At 40.2% G+C, this 22,352-nt stretch overlaps 1 protein-coding gene and 2 long non-coding RNA genes across 4 annotated transcripts in view; 2 read left to right on the top strand and 1 right to left on the bottom strand.

Moving 5' to 3' along the window:
* Window positions 1-831: 831 nt before the first annotated feature.
* Window positions 832-3,688, bottom strand: LOC106097850 (uncharacterized). Its single transcript, XR_002064214.1, has 2 exons — window positions 1,565-3,688; window positions 832-1,464 (listed from the first exon to the last, which is right to left on the bottom strand). It is a non-coding gene; the product is annotated as an uncharacterized LOC106097850 (long non-coding RNA).
* Window positions 3,689-12,175: 8,487 nt separating this feature from the next.
* On the top strand, window positions 12,176-15,352 carry LOC102081609 (uncharacterized). Of its 2 annotated transcripts, none has more exons than XR_001223903.3 (4): window positions 12,176-12,401; window positions 13,777-13,858; window positions 14,283-14,399; window positions 14,768-15,352. It is a non-coding gene; the product is annotated as an uncharacterized LOC102081609 (long non-coding RNA). The 2 variants fall into 2 exon arrangements; XR_001223904.3 differs by lacking the exon at window positions 12,176-12,401 and adding an exon at window positions 12,740-12,877.
* Window positions 15,353-16,680: 1,328 nt separating this feature from the next.
* The window catches only part of LOC102081706 (protein FAM161A), a 30,678-nt gene continuing 25,006 nt past the window's right edge, over window positions 16,681-22,352 (top strand). The window contains exons 1-2 of the mRNA XM_019367074.2: window positions 16,681-16,794; window positions 18,365-18,497. The gene's annotated coding sequence lies outside the window, so the exon portion shown is untranslated. The remainder of the gene's footprint in view (window positions 16,795-18,364; window positions 18,498-22,352) is intronic.

Below are 22,352 nucleotides of genomic sequence, written 5' to 3'. Positions count from 1 at the left end.
ATCTAAAACCTACAGGACACCGGCCTTTGAGTTCCTCACCCCTGTACTAGTAGATTAATGTAGTTAAGTTAATGTGATCAAGTCTGGTGTTGCTGACACACACAAAAAATCAATATATTGTTTGCAAGTTGACACTACTTGACCAAATAAAAACATGAGCAAATCTCTAATGTCATCTCTTACCTCAGTGATATTAATCATGTTAGGATAACTGTGACATAAGAAATTAAGCATTTGGATGACATCTTTAGAGAGATTTAACTAAAAGAAACTTTAGTATCAGTGGACATGGTGTAATAGACACACTGCTCAGCAAGACTGTACATGCTGAAATCATTACACAATGCCTACATGCAGAAACTGTTCCTTGGAGCTGATTAAATGTTTAATCATTAGCTGTCCCAGGAGTCCCTTTACAGCACTGTGGGTCATAAGACACTGTTTTACATGCTGGTTAGAAAAAAGAAAAGGAGGATGCAGCCATTTTTATTTGGTAAACTTAACGGTGAAGTTTCCTCTTTCACTGGTGGCACAACATATTTAAAATGCATTTTTAGCAGAATGTTTTAAACCACAAATTAGCAAAGAACTGAGCTTTGTTTCCATTTAATTTTGTGATTTCACTTGAAGAAAGAAGAAATCTGCTCATTTTATTTTTAATGTCTGACCCAAAGGGTCACAAGATGCAATCAGATGATCTGATGTGAGAAACTTCACATGACTTTAGTTTTGAAATGTTGCTGTGGCTTTACTTCCCCACATTATTGCGTGAATGATTTTTTTTCCCCCCCTGCTAAAAACACAGAGCCGGCAGCGTACAGCACAGAGAAATCACAGGAAAGCTTTTATTTTTATAGGAATCATGTGAACAACTCATAACATGCAGATTGTGAGCAATTTCAGTCCATTCTTTCAGCAGAATCTGCACAAATACCACAAATCACACAATGTAAAGCTAATACAAGCGACGTGGCTTGAAGGAAATTACAAAGATGTGGTTCGTGGCATCAGAGAGAAATTAATTTTCCAGATCTCCGCAGGCTGAGCTTTAGGCTGGTTAAGTTCTGGTAGAACTGAAAGCAATGTTTTTGTTTTTGCTTCCTACTGCTCCTTTTAAAAGAGGACACCACAGCTGACCCCTTGATTTCACCCTATTTGTTACTCTTCTTTCGCACCAACACTTTGCTTGTCCTCCTTCACTAGATTCATGGATCTTCTCTGTGGTCTTCCTCTTTTACTTTGTCAGCAGCACCTTTAACAACACCACATTTCTCTCATTGCTCATCTCAGGACCACTTCCATTGTCCCTGGTTTTAAAAATCTGACCTTCTGGGATAACTTCTCAGTTAAATTGTGATGCACAAAATTGTGACTGCTGGAAAAAACAAACAAACAAACAAACAAACAAACAAACAAAAACCACACGAGCATAGTCCTAGTTGTGCTTGATCAGTAGAGATGAGACTTTAAAAAAAAAAAAGAAGAAGAAAAAAAGAGAGAGGTCTGATTCAGTTAAACAGAGATGTCAATGTTCCCATTGTTTGTGTGTGTGGGATTGTCTTACAGTCTATGTAATGCACCTCTTGATGGTAGACTTTGCTCAGTGCTAATAAATAATTGGTGGTGGTGGGGGAATTCATCTAATGTTGCTAATATGGTCTTCATTCCTGCGTCCATGTTTCCATGAAGCTTAAACTATATAAAAACTCCAATTTTAAACTTCATAGTAGGGACTCCAAGCTGAGACCCAACTTAATCCCAGCACTGAAATTAGACCTGTCAGTGAATTTAATGGCACTAAAAGATGGTGAAATTTGGAAAGACAACACCTCACTGACCACCAGTGAATCATATTTTTTTTTTTTTTTATAGCTGGTTTTAACCTGCAGTGGCAATAGAAAAAACACAAATACACAAAGGGACAAAAAGGATAGGACCCAAACGCACTGCAGACTGGACTTTGAATAACAAATCCAAACACCAGAATTAACATTTTAAAAAAAAAGGAAAAAAAAAGAAAAAAAAAAAAACCAGGACAGGCAAGCACAGGGGTCAGAGCACAAAAGAGGGCAGCACACAGAAGGACAATTTAACCTTCAACAAAAGACGATTTATATAAACACAGTAGCCTGATTACATAACAGGACACAGATGGGGAATGAGGGACAGCTAAATATAATTACCACAGGTAAAAACAATCGAGGAATCAGTGGAAGTATAATTAACATAGGGCACAAAGGAAATATACTCTTTAAGGTAAAATGAGAAGAAGAAAGAAGTCTGTCTTTAAAAAGAACATGGAAGCACAGCTTAGGTTTGCAAATTTGCATGTCAGGAAAGAGAAAGTGGAGCGGTTTGGCTGTAATAAACAATGCTGCATGTATGGGGAAAACCAAGCACAGCATGTCAGCACAAACACTGGTTAGGCTTGATGGTGGAGGGCTGATAATTGGAGCTTGTTTTGCAATCTCCAAGTCATCAGCTGAGGTGCTGTGCTACGAAGTGGGTTCAGCATACCTCCAGGGTATCTTTCTATAATCTTCATTCACTCATTTCTTCATATCAGCATCTCTTTATTGGCTAGCTGTCAAGTTTAGAATTGAATTTAAAAATCAAGGTCTTGAAAAGTGAGGACCCATTGCATCTTAAAGACCTCATAGCACCATATTATCCCAACAGAGCACTTTGCTTTCAGACTGCAGGATTACTTGTGATTTTCAAATTTCCAAAAGTAGAATGGGAGCCGAGCTTTCAGCTTTCAGGCACCACTCCTGTGGAACCAGCTCCTAATTTGGATTTGGGAGACAGACACCCCCTCTACTTTTAGGATTAGGCTCAAAACATCTCATAGTTAGGCCTTCTAGTTAAGTGACCCTTAACCCTCCCTTAGTCACGTTGCTAGTCTCAATTTGCTGGGGGCTTCCCAGGACTATGTATTTTCCAGTCGTGTCTTTTCGCCTTCCTTGTTGTCATACACGACTATTGCTTTTAATCCTTTGTAATTATAAAATTTTGCCTCTCCCACTATGTGTTTTCCCCTCACCCCCAACTGGTCACAGCAGACGGCTGCCCCTCCCCGACCCTGGTTCTGCTGGAGTTCTTTCTTTTAAAAGTTTCTTCCTCAACTCTAGCCTACAATATAAACCACATTCAGGCGAATTGGTGCTATACAAATAAAATTGGATTTAACTAAATTAAACTTGTACTGATTGCCGATGTTTGGCTAAGTGGTCACAAAGCAAATCAACTCATTAAGTTAACCCAGAGTTTTCCCCTGTGTGGCCGTGGTACTGGCAGCAGCTGACCAGTTACATTGATTATTACACTGGCAGCTAAATGTACAAAGATAGATGAAGGTTAAACATAATGACTAAAAGCTACACAGCTGCTACAGACAAAGCAGTATTGTGTGAGGAGAAAAAAGAAAAGAAAAAAGCATTGTACAATAATATAGAATTATAGCAAGAAAAAAAAAAAAAAGTCAGCAAACGTGTCCAACCTTGTAGGTCAGACTTTCAGTATCACAGCTCTAGAGAACATGACTAACAGATTTGACTTTTAGTCTTTCAGCTGCAGTGTCTGTGGTGTTTAATGGTTGGAGAATAGGATCATGTGTTAATGCTTAAAAATAATAATAATAAAACATCAAATAGTATAGCTGCTATAAGTAGTGTATGTATATATATATATATATTTTTTTTTTTATTTATTTCCCCTTTGCTATAAGAAGTACATTTCTTACTGATTGTCAGGGAAATCCAGAGAAAATAGATGCTATTGAACAACGCATCTTCCTACTCTCCAAGGTATTTTCCTGAGAAAATTGATCAGTCAGTAGGCAGCGATTTCCATTGTAGAACAAACTGCTCTGGTGCAGGTTAAGGTTTGTGCCTAAACTACAGTGGTGATATACCCCAGTAGACCAGCTTTGTAGAACCCAGTGTTCACCCTGAAGTTACCAGGATAAGATGAAATCCTCTTTGTAGTACCCTCATTCAGTCGACCATGAACTCCTCTGCATACCAAAGTATTCTTTGGTATGCATGCCATCCGTCTCATACCTGAAGCTTGGCCAGGAAAGACAAGAATCATGGTGTTGCAGTGGCCCAGTCAAAGTCCAAACCTCAACCTGACTGAAGTGTTGTGTTAGGATCTTCAGTGAGCTGTGCATAAACAAATGTCCACAAACCACAATGAACCAGATTTTTTTTAAAAAATAACATCCTGTTAGGTAAAACATGATAATTGAGAGTGTACTTATGCCTATGACTGTCTGAAATAAATATTTAAAACTGGATAAAATCTTTCTTTTGCTGATGCGCTTGATTACTCTCAAAGTTCAAACTCTTATTTGCAAAACCAAATAAGGTGTTGAGTTTTAACAAACATGTTTAAAATACAATGCTATTTTAAGCAGGTGTGTTCTGCAGAGCATATTATGTATAGAAGATGCAAATCTTGCGTTTTCTCTCTGTGTAGTGCGTCTGTAATGCTGGAGGTCACAAATAACCCCATTTGGATAGGGAAATGTGTGTTTGTGAGTATTTTCTGCATGCTTCTTGAAAGCTTGCATGTTTGTACTGCTTTCCGTTTTGAAAGGGTTTGGATGGAACTGTTGTTTCTGAAGGGTCAAACGGAGGTTAATGTGTCTGCCTCTGGTGGAAAATTCCTGTCTTGTTACCTAGTTGTGCTACAGAACAACTGATGAAACAAAATTGAAAACGGAGCAGTTTTCAAAACAAGCAACTGATCAGTACAACCCGTCAATATAAACATTAACATAATCACTTACTGCTATTTAAAATAAATAAAAATTCAGCGTTGTCACATCGTCTCAATAAAAAGAAGAAATTCATGCAATGAAATCAAAAGACTTTAAAGTGTTCTGTACTCCTAATGTTGGACCTCACGTCAGCCTTTGACACCGTTGACCATTACATTTTGCTTGAAAGGCTGAAATACTGGGTTGCTGTATCTGGGTCTGCCTTAGAGTGGTTCTCCTTGTATCTCTATGAACGATACTTTTCTGTGGCGGTCTCCAAGTTCAGGTCATCTTCCACGTCCTTGTCCTATGGTGTGCCACAAGGTTCTGTGCTGGGGCCCTTATTGTTTTTAATATATTTACTTCCTCTCCAGCATGTTTTGAGCCCCTTTGAGGACATTCGCTACCACTGCTACGCAGACGACATCCAGCTATATATGTCTTTTAAACCTGAAGATGTTTCTAAGCTGCAGATTCTAAATGTGTGCTTAGAAACCATCAAAGGTTGGATGGCTGACAACTTCCTCCAACTTAATGAAGAAAAGACTAACCTAACATAATGAATGCTCTTGGCCCTCTTTCAACATGTGTGAAATCGTCTATCAGGAACCTAGGGGTAACCTTTGATTCTGCTCTTACCCTGGATGTTCACGTCAAATCTCTGGTTCGGTCCTGCTTCTATCATTTAAGAAACATTTCTAAACTGAGCCCCATAGTATCTCATACTGAACTGGAGATTGTTATTCATGCATTCATTTCATCACGATTGGACTACTGTAATTCACTGTTTACATGTCTAAACAAAAACTCCCTGGAGCGTCTGCAGATTGTCCAAAATGCTGCAGCAAGGCTTCTGACAAGAACATCTAAGTACTCTCATGTGACACCGTTGCTTATACAGCTGCACTGGCTCCCCGTTGAATTCAGAGTCCATTTTAAGATACTGGTTCTGACATTTAAAGCTCTTCAAGGACAAGCACCAGCCTACATCATTGAACTTTTACAGCCCAATGTCCCTAGTAGGTCCCTGAGGTCTTGTGATCAGGGCCTACTTGTTATTCAGCATACTAGGCTGAAAACCAAGGGTGATAGAGCTTTTGCCACTGTGGCCGCCAGACTGTGGAACTCTCTTCCTCAGAACTTAAGATCTGCAGACTCATTGATTACTTTAAAAAAAAAAAAAAACAGCTAAAAACACATCTTTTTAGAATTGCATTTTGTTAACTCTGGACTGCTTTTGTTTTATACCTTGTGAAGCACTTCGTGATCTTTTATCTAGAAATGTGCTATATAAATAAAATTTTACTTACTACCATCGTTTGTGGTCTGTGCTCGTTTTGATGTTCTCCTTCTCCATCCAACCTGCGACTGTGCCCCCCTTGCTGAGAGAGCAGATCATCTGAACATTCAGGTTCTCCTTTTTGATAATGCAAGGCTGATGTCAGAGCTCCATTATGGATTTCTCTATGGATATGACTTCCAAGTTATTGATCGAAAACTCAGCATAGCATTAGCTTGGGAAGGAAATGAAGTTAAGATTAATTGATTACTACACCAGCCCACAACAGCTGATGGCAAATACATATAGAATGCACAAATTAAGCAACTTAACCCTGCCTACCCTGCCACTTTGCAACACCATATCAATTTTCATGCTGTATATGGCTTATTGTCATATCTGATGGGCATGGGTGGGTCTTACTGCTGCTCTTCCTATGTTTACATTTCCTTGACTGGGACGTTCCAGAACAGTGCTCTAGACCAAATATTTGTTGTAGATGGAAATCTCTCTTTTGACTGATCCTGCTAAGATATTACAGATAAGTATCTTTTTAAAACCACTTCAACTTCAGATCATGCCATACCCTGGTGCTTATTTTATATAATCTAAGGATCTGAATGATGCTATAAAAGAGCAGTTTAAATTATAGGCATGTAACAAGAGGGAAATGCTGTTTTAAAACAAACTTGTAGAATCTGTCACCAGGATGTGATTGCCTAATGTTGCAGTAGTTAATGACATTTTCTTTAGAGTGGACTGTATCTTTAAGGAAAACAAGTAAACAAGCATGTAAATCTTAACCTTTGCCGTTATTACAATTCCTCCACATGGAGGAAATTCCTGAGACACCACCTACCAAACAACTATGCTGAACATCACTGTTTGCATCTGTGGTCTCCCCACTCTCCTGAACCTCTGCAATTATCTCTCCACTAGAGTCATCATGGAATGCACGTTAGAAACCAAGACTGGGGAATACATTCAAAACCAGAGCAGCCTTCGGACATGTGTATTTAAAGGTTGTGTTGTCTGCTAGGTAACAATGGACCATTTTAAAATTACGTATTATCAGATTATCCATGCTAATGACAGAGCAGGAGGTAAAGTCATTTGAAGAAAGAAAACGCACACGTTGTTATTGTAACAACATGGAGGAAAAGATTACCTCTTTTTACTGTGCACCAAGCAATTTCAGTGCTCCATTATTGATCATAATTTGGTATTATGAAATTATACTGCATGAAATTGGAGTGTATTGCTTTGGTGGTTTTGTCTGTTTCATTTCCATGCGTTGCCTGGAAATTAGTTGCTAAGCATGGACAGCAGCCACAGGATTGCATGATTATGTAATTGGGTAATAGAGGAAAACAGCAGAGAGCAATTCAGTAGCTGGAGAAAAGAGGATGCAGCTTCCTGCAAGGGCCATTTTCCTTTAGTTTGAATCTCTAGATTTTATTCCTTTATTAAAAACTTCACATGAATGCCATCTTATTCCCATTGCTGCTTCTATGTGGGGGTGTAGAAGATACTCTAAATGTAGGACAAAGACAAAGTGACCCCCCCCCCCCCACACACACACACACACAAAACAAAAAGAATTGAGGCAGGGCACACATGGGGAATACATGAGCCCATAGAGAGCAGAAAAGACACTATATAAACACTGGGGACTAACTGGAGCACGAGTTCTGATGGATGCCTCCAGCAGGACAATGTACCATATCACAAAGCTGTACTGGTAAAGTAGCCATGATAAAGTGGCCAGTGAACATAGGCTTATTTTCTGTATCCCATTTAAGTCAGGATTTTGACAAAGCCACGTTTTATGCAAACAAAACCCTTTTTTATTTACCAAATTAAACAGACTGAGCCGAGTGTCTTCATGTGTGTACTGTGCTGCAGTCTGCTGCTGTTGTCTGTGATACGGGCTCACAAGGGAGTAACCCAACAAAGCAAACCGGTTACACCCTTTTCTCGTAAGACATCTGAACAGTCAGACATGGCTGACACGGCACACTAGATCAAGTCTGTGCCACTAGAGTTTCACTTCACCTAAAAATATGAATAAGAGAATCTGTGGGAGGGGAAAATGAAACCTTACTCTTCAGTTGCCACTCAGAACACAATTGTGTCTTATAATTAAACTCTGGTTTCATTTCTAAAGGGCTAAAGAAGTTAGTCAAACCTGCAGTGGACAAGGCTTGAATGGTTACGTTCAACCCTTGTCCACTGCAGGTTTGACTAACTTCTTCTACACAGCAAATAGGCCTCCTTGGGGTCTGTGGGAGCACTGGTCTCCAGCACCAGGGCTCAGACAGATGCTCCACTGGAGCTTAATTGGAGGCAAAAGAGGTTCCAACTGGGCTCCAGTGGGGCAGACTACAGTGGGGGGCCCATAGTGACCTTGTACATAAATTAAGATAAGACAAATTAGCCTTAGAAATTGGAAAGTCTGCTTCCTCTCAGTCCAAAGACATGCAGTTAGGGGGGTTAGGTTAATTGTCTCTTTGTGTTAGCCCCTGTGACCTGTCCAGGGTGCAACCTACCTCTCGCCCCAAGATAGCTGGGATCCTATCCCAGCTATCTTAGTCAGAAATCCTGTATCAAATTACTAGAATCTCTTTTAGTAGAGTCTTACAGAGATGGTCTTGAACACTTAGAAAAGGCAGCTGGACTTTTGGTTTATTTCACCTTTCATTTAACAGGCTTCTTCAGTTCTGAAACTGCTGATGGAAATTCCCTCAGATATTTAACTGCAGTGGGTTCTCAGAGGTGATGCATGGGTTCATTGACCTATTAAGGGAAAGAGTCATTCACACTTTTGCTCATGTGATAATATTAAAAAAAAAAAAAGTAGGTGTGTCATTACCCTTGGGGCCAAAGTGTGAAACTTCTGTATGAAATTGTCCCACTCAACTATCATGTGAGCGGATGAGGTCACATGAAAGAAGGCGTGAGTGGGGGTTGAAATGTCTGGGAAGGGAATCTAAACACTTCATGACAGGTGGCTGATAGATGGTGGATTACATCACCTATGCTCAGTGGTCAGTTATAGAAGATGAGCTCCTTAACTCGTCTTAAACCATCAGTTTTTTCAGTTAAAAATGTGAACACTGCTTGAAAGGAAGTCCTTTCTCTAAATCAAAGTCATGCTTCCTTTTCAAGTGCTTGTGACCAACCTCTGTAAAGTATATTCATGTATACTCAAATTACTGTGTTGGAGCTCCTTTACCATGACGTACTGCATCAATATGAGTGGTGTTGTTCCAATACTGGCATTCAGCACATCTGTACTTATGTGTTTGCGTTCATCACCTTCAATAATACTGCTGAGTCTGTGGTGTTCAACTGCCAGTAAAGCACAGTAACAACATGGTCAGCAGATTATTTGGTTGTAGGTTTGGCACTGTGCAGGTGCAAAGTCCTGCTGGAAAAGGAGGCTGGCATAAAGTTTATAAGCAGACGGCAAGATGAAGTACACCGTCTCAGGTTCAGGAGTGCCTTCATATTAAAGAGACAACAGTACCTGAAAGTGTGTCTACATGGCTTCACTATAACGACAGCCTCGTTTCACTCCTGTGACGCTCTCCCAAGTTCTTGACAATCTTTCTAAGGCTATAGTGATTCTGGTTGTTTGTTTCACCTGCTACCCAGCTTTCATTACAGCCAGCTTTCCATTTTTATGCTTCACTACAGTACTTGGCAAACAATCAGGTATTGATAGTCATGTGGACAACAGTGAGCCTTCCTCGGGTTGTCAAACTGGGGCTCTCACAAGCTTTGAAAAGAAACCAAAACAAAAGCCATCTGTCACCTCCACATGTGTGGTATTGCCTCTTGTTTGGTAGGAGGGGCTAAAATGGCTCTTAATGTTGAAGGTTGCCAATACCTGATGTAGGAGGTACATCTTAGGCCCCTTATAGCTTTTATCAGATATCATGTTACCTGGCATAGCAACCACCTAGCAATCGCTAGAGTGACCCATTGTCAGCATGACAACATCTGCCACCTCCAAGTATCATTTTGCCAAGAGTACTAAAGACCAAACAATAGTGCAGCACAAGCATGCATTATTTCTAATGCATTGAAGAGCCAATTCTCATGGGCTATAAGCCAGAACTGATGCATGGCTTAAGATATTTCACTTTACATGTCATACAACTAGAAGGAAGAAGTTTAAAGAAGTTAGTTTTAGGATGCCGTGCAAAAAACCCCCACCACAAACAAACCCACATAATCAGTTGCTCCAGTGACCCACTTTTACTTCTGTTATTTTAACTGGAGACTGCCCTTAAAAGCATTTCATCAGGTCTTTGTCAAAAGAAGTGTAGCTTCTTTTCCTTTTGAAGTAATGTACATCAGACAGCTCAAAGAACATGAAGCAATGCTGTCCCTCTGTAGTGCTTTAGCCACTTGTCATCGGCCATTTCAGTCTGAGAATGGTGGACTTTAATGCAGACTGAGAGAGCAGTAACACTTTCAAAACCTTTAACAAAGTTTCATGTAGGAATGTTTACAGGGATAACAGGAGCCAATAAATTGTTCTACAAAGACAGGATCCACTAGGAGACATGAAAGTTAAGTCAACTGAGGTGAATACAAAGACTGAGTGCAGAGAATCTATGGCGGTGCATGCAAGTGCCAAATTAAGACTTAGTAGTCAGACTGTCTGGCGATGATGGGACCCTTGAGCTGGTTAAATATTGTAGGTGATGAAGCTCATGAGAAACAGGTGATCCTTGCTATAGAAGGAACCAATGTTCTGTCTTTGAGGGTGGAGAACACCTGCTCATCCCACAGCTTCTATACAAGCTAGTATGGACTATGACATTAAACACTGTACAATGCCATCAGAGGAACAAATGCAGAACGGACTAAATTTGGTTGACTATATGTTGAAAGGGTTGAATGAGTGCAGACTAGCAGACAAAGAGCACTTACAGTATGCGGTTTTTTGTCTAACATCAAACACTGCAAGTGCTCTTTGCCTAATAGGGCAAGTCCTGAAAAGCACAAAAAAAAAAAAGTTTTCCCAGTACTTTCCAAAATTAAGACCAACAACAGCAATCCCATACAGTCTTGGTCCACATGCCTTCTTGGTGAGCTAAAACACAAGGTCAACAGAAACAAGAAATCGGAAAGGAGGTAATGACCAGCCATAATGCTGCAATGCATTAGAAAGCAAGCATTTTAAGTTCCCATCTCCCCATCATGGGTCCCCATCAGGACCCAAGTAGCAGGTGGACATGTACCTAAAATTAAGACAAAGGTTTAAGAATGATCAAATGACCCGAGGCCTCTTCAGTGAGAGTTTGTGTTTATCCATGTTAAGGAAAGTATGTCACTTTCCTTGATGGGAAAAGTTAAATGATTTATCCCAGTTCCACCCAGTGATACACCATGATCTCAGTATTAAGAGAAGTCGCCCTCCAGGATATCAGCTTTCCATGAAATTCAAGAGGCCATTTCACAGGAACTCTTAGGTATAACGTCAACTGGATTGCAGTAATTTAGGTCACCTTCATGTGTGAGTCGAGTGTTTTGTTATATTCAAAGGGACTAAACAGATAAAAGAAGCTCTGCACCTCCTATGTGTGTTCTAGAACTTCTTAGTCTTGATACATTAGCCAGGTGAAAGATGGCTCTAGTAAGCATTTAACAGTTCCCATTTTACTATTAATGTCTGATAAAGCATCCTAGCAATTTCCTTTATAAACATGCTAGCATTTAGCTCACTGTGCACACGCTGAACACTGAGGAAAAATAATAAAATCGATATACATCACCCAGGCTGGGGTCATAGCAGGTAATCAATTAGTGAAGCAAAAGAAAAAAAAAAAAAAAAAAAAAAAGGTCCAGCAGGCTCCAAAAATCAAGAAATGGCCACAGAAAAGGAATTAAAACTGCAAACACAAGGACGCTGGAAACCTACAGAAAAAAACCTACAGAAAAACTTCAACTGCAAATTTATTAAGAAAATCTGACAAGTGAGAGCTAAAAAAGTGGAGGTATTTATGCAAAGGCACTCCTAACTAACTGAATAATGGTGTGAAAAAAATGGGCAGGAAGCACAGGTAAAACAAATAGACACTTCAAAATAAAACAGGAAGTACTTAAATAGAAACCTGATATCATGAAGGTGACCTTTTGTTTTCTTAAGTTTCCTGGAAATTAACATAGAGTAACTCAGTTGAACAAAAATTGAATTAAAAAAGGAAAAAACATCCCTACTCAGTGACTGATTTCTTGGACAAAAAATGTCTCAAAGGAAGGCAAATCATAGAAATTAAGCAAATGAAATGCTGAAGATGTCATAGGAGGAAAAACATTTGCATCAAAGGCACAGTATGAACGCAGGTAAGCAAACACGCTGATGGCCAGCAGCTAAGGAGATGGGCAGGACTTTAAATGCAGAAAGATTGAATTTAACACATGGGTGAAAGTAAATGGAGCAAACACTCGGCACGCTCGTTTTCCTACAACTTAATCGCAGCCTAGCAAGAATTGGTGATAAGCAATGCAATGGAGGAGCACATGTTTTTAATAGAGAACACAAACAAACCATGGAGCTGTCAAAGCAATCCACGTTTATAGTATCATCAATCATGGAAATAACCATGTCACAGAGACAGATACCAGCAATCACCTGGTATCATTTAGAAATCAATTAAGGTTGCCTGGCAGCAACAGTTATCTTGTGTGTGTCAAGAATTGACAGTTTTGCTGCTTGAACTGAGTGGGGCTGGTATGCCAACTAAATATTGAACAAACTGGCATGGTAACAGTGTGGGCACAGGTGATGGAAAGAGATCAAGAGAAGTAAAACCAACAAAGTAAGTGCAAGTTTCAAAATAAAATGGGAAACTATGCAAGGTATAACCTAAACTTAAAACCTAACACCACAAAACTTTTACCACACAACAGTTAGTTTAACATTTAAAGAAAGCACCTAATCTTTGAAGTCATGTTTACTGATAACACTTGTCAGAGTCCATTGGTTCAGATCTTTTAAATTTCCTTGTGAATTAAATTACAAAGGCCTGAAATTTTGTTGCACAATTGGATGCAAATAAACTTCCAGGTGTGCATAAGTTTACTTATATTTACTTGTCTCTTTGTTCTGGAAATACAACGTGGATTTAAATGACACACATCATAATCTATCACATTACTGAGCCTGTGTTATATGAAATATCTGTTTACCCTGCATCCTAATAAATGCAGTCACAGGCTGTGTTTGTCATGATATGTTCATGTTTAACCTGCAAAACTCCAAAATAAACATTGCATTCATGTCCATGATGGTGCATGACTCTAACATGCTATGTTTGATGCTATATTTGTACAACCCTTTACTACTTTTGATCACTTGGAAATACAGAAAAAAAGCACAAGAGGACAACATGGCTGCACTCTGCAAGAACAGCACACTGTGTCCTACTTAAAGGACCTCTAAGGTGCCCCAAGTGCCTGCGTGAGGTTCACCCATGAAATTCATGATTAGCCTGCTAAAATGTTATAGTTATTACTGCAAATAAGCATAGTTGTAAACCCAGCAATATTATCCCATTCCTGCTTCTCTTCTACTTAGAAGCCATACTTTTTTAATAGCTGCGCTGTGGTTTAGCATAGTTTTCCTGAATAATCCAATGCTTTCCCTAAGAAAAAACATTGTCTGGATGGGGCAAGATGTTGCTCTTAAACCTGTTTATACATTTCTGCATTTGTCTAGATGTGCAAGCTACCAATTCCATAAGCACCAATGCACTTCCGTATCAAATATGCAGGTTTCTGAACTGAGTGCTGATAACAAGGTGGGTGGTCTCTTTCCCATTTAATTTGAAGGATGCGGCATCCACATATTACATAGATTAGCTCTGGCCAGACACCATGCCCGAATCTCTGGATATCTCATATACAGTATATATACATCATCATTTTAACTGTGGGTCCCAATGAGCTGCTTGATTAATTCTGAATTAGATTTGGTCATAAGGTACCATTTCTACGAACCAGAATGACCTTCTACAAATCCAGTATAGTCCAAGGTACAAGTTCCAGTAAAAAGCCAGTGAAGCCACTTTTCCAGTCAGTACATTACTCAGTACAGCAAGTACTTGGACTAAAACTAAATGAAGTTTTGTGTTAAAAAGATTTGACCTGTGCTCTCTGGTGTACATGCTGAAAGAACAATAACCTTCAAAGGCTTTAGTGAAACATTTCTGGCACTTTTCTCAGGAAAAGGGAAAACACCAGCATGCCAGAGAAAATGGTTTTCAGGTGAACTGTCAAACTTTGAAACAAAAAAGGGACTCGCCCCAAGAAGCAGTGATGTGGGAAACCTTCAGTCTAGAGGTTTGTTTCAGTTTTTTTCACATTTCACCTTTGCTAAGAAATTAAATTGAAATTACAGTAAATGTGCAAATGTGTTTCGACTGTGCTGCACTGCTGTTCTCACTTCCTTTTGTTGGCTTTGGTCTTCCTGTAAGCACAAGGGAAGCTTGAATTGGCCACAACAGAAGTTGTGGTCTGATTTTCATGAATGAAATTAATATATTTATTTATTTTACTTAATTTATTTAATTTTCAGTCTTTTTTGAGACTTTTTCAGCTAACTCTACAGTTAAATCATCTTTGTTTAAGCAGGCTCTTTTTGACAATGCTGATTTTCATTTATTCTATATATGCACTCGGCTCCCTGAACACCTTTGGACCATTTCCAGCCCAGCTGCTCCTTTTAGATCACTCCTTGGATGCCCATCTGCTATTTTACAATGGACTCAAACTTCTGTGTCAAACTGACTCGTTGAACATGACCACTGTTGGCGAAAGATGGGCCTTTGTCTACAAACCATAAACCAACTGGAAGGCGCTTATCAAAAGGTCCAACAGGGCCTCGCCTCGCCTCTCCCTCCCTCCCTCCCTCCCTCTTTATTCCTCATGAGTATGTGAGCGGCAGGCTCACCTCGCTTCACCTCTCCTGGTGAATCACAGGCTGGCACACCTGTTTTTCAATCCATTCACCTGCACGTAAAAGAGCTGGTTCTCCATTGTTGCCAGATCATTAAGCCTATCAAAATGATAATTGGTCCAGCCTTTGAAAACGTCTGAGTTAAATTATTCTCAGTGTACTTACTTGTTCTCTCTGTTTGCCTCGGATCCCGTCCAATGTTCCAGCTTGTTTTTCTTTAAGCATAAAAAAAAATATCTAACTGCCTGCTGGATATCTCTGTTTGGAAGGATCCTCAACTCCCTGCCTGCTCTCTCCTTAGTTGGACTGGTCAGCTCTGCACTAAATAAACCTTTGAAAATGGTAACGTGTCTCAGAATCTGCTTTTGGGTCCTCAGATTTAGCCTCGAGCTCGACATCTCTAGCGGAAAAGTCTGGAGTGTGTGATCATGAAGGCATTGCTTCACTTTTAGGTCAAAAGTGTTCTCATTGTTTTGTTTTTGAGATTCTTGGGAATTTCCAGATGAATTAGTGGGAAGGATAATTTTTACATCTTTAAGTGTGTATGGGAGGAACTTAACTAGGGTACATGCCAGCATCCTACACAGTGGGCTGAAAACGAAAGAGTGTTTTTGGTCACATCAGCATCATTCAGCCCTACTTTGGCTCTCTGCAATGTCGTCCAAGTTCAAGCATTTTACCTCAGTTTAAGATAACCATCTGGTTTAGCAACACTGCTAGGATAACAGAAGAAGAAGATGACTTTGAAAGGAAGTTTAAGTTATCTTTTGTGGTTTTCTTTTGAGTCCTCTGTTACTAAAACACTCCATAACACTTGTGTTATGTACATGCAGATCTGCAGCTCAAAGTAAGATCACATTAACCTTCAGAGAATGAGGCAGCATTCAGACCTGGATCTTTAACTTAAGCATTGAAAATCCAAACTTAGCCCGTGCTGAATTAGAACAGGAAATAGAATTCTTTGTCACTAAATGCAACTTAAAAGATGAAGGTCAAATCAGATTAAAAATACAAGGAATAACAGCTCATCTATTAATCTAATAATAGCCTTTCTGATGGTCACTGAATAGATGATGACACAAACCAGGCACCATAGACGTACTGTATGTTTCTGGCTAATAAATGTCCAGTTTGACCAGACTTTGTGGCTCCGCCAGCGATGCACAACAAGAAGCCAGGCAGTCTACTCGGAGCAGGAACAGAAGAGTCAGATTGTGTTTTAGAGATTAGAGAAAGAGATGAGAAGAGCAGTATGGCTGGACCACAGCAGGAAACGCTGCTGGAGCAACATCAAGGTTTCTTTTCTCACGAGCCGCAAATACAACAGAGCTGCAGGCAAATACTAAGCACGCACGCATTCAGATTCTCTGTGCAGATGCACACATCTGTACTCACAAGTGCATTATCGACACGTTTGTGCACAAAGGACGTTGAATCAGAAGCTGGCCTCTAATGGACCACTTCCTCTTGCTCTCTTTCTGGGTGTGTCTAAAAGTGTCATCCTCAAACTTCAAGTTCACAGTATCAGTTCTCACAGAAAGTCCCAAGACGGTAACAAGCAGCTGCAAATGATGATACCCAGAAAATTCCTAAGAGGTTGGCCCTATTAAAACTTCAAACACATTGAATATAACTCTTTCTGGTGAGATTCTTAGAGACTGTACAACGGTGGACACAATCAATCTGCATTATGATAAAAGTTATAGTTTTTTTTAGATAGAGATCAAGACACCAAGCTATGGAAGCATGTTTCCACCATGGTTTATTTTTTTGCCTTGTGTAAGTAAAGGTTTTAGGTTATTATCTCAAATGATGTTGATCAATTGGAAACAATTGGAAACTTTGAGTTTCTTGATGCATGCTCAATCATCCAGGTAAGTAAATCTCCAAAAGTTGATTCTGTTCATCTGAACGTAGCGTTTTGTGGGAGAAACGTTTCGTCACTCATCCAAGTGACTTCTTCAGTCTCAGCTGACTGCAGGTTTCCCCAATCTTATAAACAGTACATTTGCATAATGACTGAAACCAGCCCACTGAAGGAACAATGGGGTGGGAGGTCAAGATGTCAAGATGGGAGGTCAAGATGTCCCCCATTACTGATTTCCATCAGTAATGGGGGACATCTAAAAGCTGACGTGTACCGTAAACCTACGCATATGGATCAGTATCTAAGGTTTGACTCTCATCATCCACTGGAGCACAAACTGGGTGTCATCAGGACGCTACAACACAGAGCGAACACCATCCCCGCTGACACAGCGGCCAGGGAGGCAGAAGAACAGCACATCAAGAGGGCCCTGAGTAAATGTGGTTATCCCAGCTGGACTTTTGTCAAAACTGGAAAGGCACCTAAAGAAAGCTCCAGCCAATCCAGGAGAGAAGGACAACCGCTGCCCAAGCGAAAACCTGTGGTGATCCCGTATGTGTCAGGAGTATCGGAGCAGTTGAGACGCATTTTTTCTAAACACCGGGTCTCTGTGGCTTTTAAACCCCAAAACACGCTGCGCCAAAAATTGGTCCACCCCAAGGATCGGGTCCCCCGACACAAACAGAGTAACATAGTGTACGCTGTTAAGTGCCAGGAGGATTGCCAGGATTTATACATCGGGGCAACCAAACAACCTCTAGTGAAGCGGATGGCACAACACAGAAGAGCTACTTCGTCAGGCCAGGACTCTGCAGTCTATTCACACCTACAGGCCAGTGGAAACTCTTTCAAGGATGAGGATGTACACATCCTGGACAGGGAAGAACGCTGGTTTGAGCGCGGAGTCAAGGAGGCCATTTACGTGAAAAGAGAAAGACCATCTCTGAATCGAGGAGGGGGCCTAAGGGTACATCTTTCGCCATCTTACAATGCTGTGATTGCAGCCATTCCCCAACTCTCTGTGAATGGTACTCACGGCCATTGATCAGTGGGTTTTGGTCAGTGGTTGTTGATCAATGGTCATGAGAATTTGCATAATTAAGATTAAGGAACTGACCTCCCAGCCCATTTTTCCTTCAGTGGGCTTCTCCCACAAAACGCTACGTCCAGATGAACAGAATCAACTTTTGGAAACTTTGAGTTATTAAGTTGAAATTTTAAGATAATAACCTGAAATGTTGGCTTGAGGTGGAACTGTGGGCTGGTACTCTATTGCTTAAGTGCCTGTGGGTGGAGCCATTTCACATGTATATCCTTCCACGCCTTTGTCTAATCTTCCCATTAAGCTTGCCTATTTAGTGGGTTTGATAATGCTGTGGGTCCCTGTCAGAGCGTTACGCCAACCAATATGGTAAACAGCTTGATAAGCTTGTGTTCTTGTATCTCGTACTCATTTATCCCTTTTTTCCATCTGCTTCGGAGATGCCTGCTCTGTGTCTCAATCCTGGCTTCAAGTTTTCCTGCACCTGCGAAGAAATCTCTCAAACTCGGCATCTGCAAACTGATTATCTTCATGTTGCCAGATCCTTCCTTCAAGCCACTCATCTGTTTACAGGTCAGTCAATTTCCCTGTTCAATAACCATGTTAGAACTCCTGGTGGTGTGCTGAGTCAGTTCTTTGAGTCCAAACAAATTTCTCGACAAACAAGACTTCCTGGTTGGATTTTTCAACTGCACAATAACCCTTTTGTTTATCAGATAATTACATTAAACTGCACCAAAAGACAACAATATCATAAACATGGTCAGGTTGTCCAGTTTAGCAACTCAAATTAGCTGAGGTGACACTTAACAGATATTAGTGCCCACAGCTACTAATAATTTTAAAAACAAAGTTTAAATATGGTTTTAACAGTGTTTCTGCCGTAAAGCTGGAAATTTTTAACATGGGAGTCTATGGGACTCACTCACTGTTGGAGCCAGCCTCAAGTGGCCATCAGAGGAACTGCAGCTTTTATCACTTTGATACTGAGTTCATTTTTAAGCAACTTCTTCAGGTCGCTACAAGGGATCTTAGAAACTCTGCATTTGGAATAATGGTCCAGTGAGTCTTCAAAAACATCAAAGTCAAAATACTGACACTCACTAAAGCCACCTGCAGCCACTTTTTTAAGAAGTGGATTTTTATGGCACAGAGGACTAAAATATTACATATCAGGCTGTGAATACTGTGATATTGGCGATTCATCTGCCCTCGCTACCTAGGTCTAGTTCTAGGGCAGGAGACTAAGCATAGTGTTCCCCCAGAAGTGCTGGAGGAAAAAGGGAAGTCTAAGGTGTTCACACTCCACCTGAAAGATGTGATCTTTACAGCCATGTCCTGAATCTCTCCCAGGGACTCCTCCCGGCACTGAAATAGCAGTGTCGCGGTTTCCTCAGGAAGCAGACTCAAATGCAGGATGCCGGAGGCAGGGCTAATTCTTATGAACTTTAAGGCCATACAGACAACGGGAAGCCAAAAGTCAAATATACTAGATGAACTGTAGTTTTTGGCTCCTCACCAAGAATCAGTATATGAATATATGTATATGTGCTCTGCATAAGTCAAAACCATAAAAAACAGGATCAATTAATGGCTGGATTTTATCTTTTTTTTTCTCCCCGGGGAACAGTATATCACCGGACGCAATCTTTAAACATTTGATAAAACAACATTTGAGCGCCATCAACAGAGAGAGAGCTTTGTTAATAAGAAAGAAGAAAAAAGACTGAGCGCTTTCAACCTCTAAACTTTAGAGGGTTGTGAGAGCTATTCATGGATGAAAATAAATTCAAAAAATGTAAACAAAAGCAGCTGAGAGCAAAAGTTTATATGAAACACGGAGAGGAAAAAGCATGAGCAAACTGAGAAGATTAAATGTTTGTATCTGACCCCACTCGTTTGGAGGAGCTACTGTGATGGCCAAAAAAGGGAAAACAAATCCCTCGTTTCCTGCTCTGTAACCAGCGTGATGGAAGAGGCTCTTTATTCCTCTCTGCCTGTTACTCTCTTGCTCCCCTTCAGCTACAGGGAGGCCTTTGTATCTCTCTCTCTCTCTCTCTCTCTCTCTCTCTCTCTCTCTCTCTCTCTCTCTCTCACTGCTGGATAGAGGTTGTAATGAAAATTTACTTTAGGACGATCAGGTTTTACAGATTTACAAACTTTCTGGTAATAAAAGTATTTTGTGCAACTATGCAAATGACAGAACCAGTGTGAGGGAGGGGCAACCACCTGCCTTGATCCATTGGGGAGAGGGGACACAAGACACGCTGTGGAAGAGAGCCAGATAATAACTAATGATTAAATGCAAAGAGGTATATAAACACATAGTGAGTGAAGAAGAAACACTACTATAAGTATATTATGGGAAGCCCTCAGCAGCCTAGACCTATTCCAACATAACTAAGAGAGGATTCAGGGTCACCTGATCTAGCCCTAAGTATGACATATGTAACTACCTGCTCTATCTGTTTATACATTATTATTCTTTACATTTTTGTTTCAGCTTTAAAACAAATGCAGTAGTTTGCTTAATGTACCTCAGCAGTTGGCTCTCATTGTGCCAGGCTCTGCTTTGTTGGCTCAGTCATGCGTGAGCCAGAAAAGGAAGTTGTGCGGCGAAGATGTTGATGAAATGAAACCAATGTGACGCACAGCAGGTCTGTGTTCACACAACAATGCCTTAACATTAAATTTAATGAAAGTTCTGAAAAGACTAGACCACAGATGGAAATGTGTGTTGACCATCTGCAGTTTGCATACAGACCAAATCTGGGCATGGATGACACCGTCATCTACATGCTGCAGAGAGCTCTCTGCTCTACTGAGGAAGAGGTTCCTGGAAATGTCATGTCTTACTAAGTACCTGACTGACAGGTTGCAGTATGTGAAACTGGCCAGTGCTCTGTCTAAGCAGTAAAATGAAACTTGCAGAACCAGACGTTTTTTAATCTCTATTTTTATATCTTTTGGAGATTTCAATCACATGTTCCTCTGATTTGAGAAGATTTTGTATAGAAGATGAGTCAAATGCCCCCTCTAATGTGAGCCTGAAGCAGGTAGTCTGAGTTAACAGAGAAAGTTGAGAGCCACCTTTGTGATATCAGTCATCTATGACTGAGGTTTGGGGGTTTGTCAAAGCCAGCAAAGAAAACAAAGAAAGATGCAAAGAAAGCCTGGCTCTGTTGAACTTGACTCATAGTTGTCCTTTAATTAAAGGACAACGTAAGCACGCTTTTGGCTGAATTGTCTCACCTTAATAAAATGTGTGCCATGTAACTTTATGAGAGCTGAGTAAACCTTTCTATGTGTTTTGTGAGTCCTTGTCCTGCTTCACTGCCTCTGGCAAATATGCGGTAAATCTTGCAAGAAACAAAGCTATGACCTCAGGTTTAACACTAGCTAAAGGTGTAAATGTGTCATTATTTCCATATCGAAACACAGCAATAAAAAAAAGTCTAAGAGTCACACTAAGAGTCTCTTTCAACTCACAGAATTTTTGCTTTGGATAGTTTTCCCCCTTTTTGCATTATTATTTGTCATTCAGTTTCATTTCCTGTAGTATGCAAATGCCTTTGCATTGCATGTCTCTTCTTGTCCCGGACAAAAAAAAAGTACAGTCGAGTACAGTGTAGAAGGTCCCCTCACAGAAACTCAAGGTTTGAGAAATCTGAGTAAGCTGCTATATCTTTTATTTAGATCTAAGACAGCAACATACAGGGCAGTGTTCATTCATTTCTACTCTGCATCTGCGTGAGCTGCAGTTGTTATGTTAAAGGTGTAAACCTCTAAATGTAGGTTAAAGAATCTGCACAAACCCACAAACAGAAGAGGAAAAAAAAAGTCCTTTCATGGTTCACACTGCAATGCATGCTGAGTTCAGTTCACACACAAAAAATGACTTACTTTGCAGTTTCCTGTTTTTCTCATCAGATCTTATGCCTGTTATCATCTTTGTTGGTTGACAAATTGTTTGTTGAATCATCTGAATCGATTGCACACTTTTAAAGTTTTATGTTCCTTAAGTTTTGGTGTTTTTATTTTGATGCTTTTTATTGTCCTGTGTGTGAAATGTGTGTTTGAGCTGCAGTTGCCTATTAAGGCGCTCTTTCAGAAGAAAAAGGAAACCTGAAAAGTCCTTTTTTTGTTGCTGGTTAAACTAATTAATAAACGACAAAACAGTTTATATTAGAGTGGCCAGGCTGATGGTCTGTGGCTCTTATCATGGCTCTTACTAAGCATTCTTGCAAAGTAGAAAGACTTGCATATGCACATGTGCAGTAAAATGCTGTCCCAGCAGCAGCAGTAGATGATGTGGTACCCTTTGCATGTCAGACGTGAAGAGGTCATTATTAGTCATGAATGCTGGTAAGACAACACTAAAATATTTTTGTGATAACAAGCTTTGAAAACCAGCTGCTCTGACAACAA

This window comes from Oreochromis niloticus, linkage group LG13, assembly GCF_001858045.2.
Source record: "Oreochromis niloticus isolate F11D_XX linkage group LG13, O_niloticus_UMD_NMBU, whole genome shotgun sequence".
In the NCBI taxonomy this organism is placed as follows: Eukaryota; Metazoa; Chordata; class Actinopteri; order Cichliformes; family Cichlidae; genus Oreochromis; species Oreochromis niloticus.
This window is presented reverse-complemented; position numbering and strand designations above follow the sequence as displayed.